This window comes from Diachasma alloeum, unplaced genomic scaffold (genome assembly GCF_001412515.2).
Source record: "Diachasma alloeum isolate Michigan unplaced genomic scaffold, Dall2.0 Dall_scaffold_01264, whole genome shotgun sequence".
Classification (NCBI taxonomy): Eukaryota; Metazoa; Arthropoda; class Insecta; order Hymenoptera; family Braconidae; genus Diachasma; species Diachasma alloeum.
Window position 1 is genome coordinate 32,260 of NW_021681373.1, and position 940 is coordinate 33,199.

Here is a 940-nt window from a genome sequence, read left to right on the forward strand (position 1 = left end):
GTGGGAAGTCCAAGCGTGGGCGGAATTTTTTTTCTGACCCTTCTGAGCCTAAATCAAATAGTGGAGGGTCCGAGGGGGGGGAGCCTTTTTTTCTGACCCTTTAGACCCCAAATCGGGTTGTGGAGGATCCAAAGGGTGAAGGGAACTTTTTCTGACCCATCCGACCCTAAATCGGCTAGTTGTAAGCACGATGAGAGGGGAGGAGAGATTTTTTTTACCCTTCTGACCAATCGCATTGTGGGAAGTGCAAGGTGGGGGGGCTATTTTTTTTACCTTTCTGACCCTAAATCGCAATGCGGTAAGTCCACGGGGGTGTAGAAATTGAGGTTGTTGAGGGATGTAACAATTCATTAACAAATGTAATTAGTTGTGACATCCGTCGAAAATATTGAATTCACTTTTTCTTTTTTTAAAAATAAATTAAATAATATTCGACCGGGAAAACCGTTAAAATTAAAATTTTCTCTCGCGCCGGGATTTTTAGTTGAAAAGGCCCCGAAGGCCAGCTGCAAGTTGTAAAATTGCAGTTAACATTTTCCGAGCTGACTTTTCCCCGAAAAGTCGGTCATAAAGTAATAGACATGGGTCAGGGTCTTGTCATGCTGAAGGCATTTCAAGTGCACGCCCAGTCTATCTCTTTCTTTCTTTTTGTCTTTCAATTCCGACGCGACGTGTCCAATATTCAAGGGTATTGGGGAAACTCAAACTGTAGCTTATCTTAGCTTGGGGTCTGTTTTCTTTCAAGGCCCAAACCCTCGTAAAACCAAATCCGAATTTCCGTCCCTTTTGAAATCTTAATGGGGGTTCTTCGAGTTTCTCTTCGTAACGGGAAGTCATAAATTTATTTTGACAATTTTCAAATGTTTTTAAAAATATTCTTTTAAATTAATAACTTCAATGCAGGATAATTGCAAATTTCATGACAATTATTTTGATATAA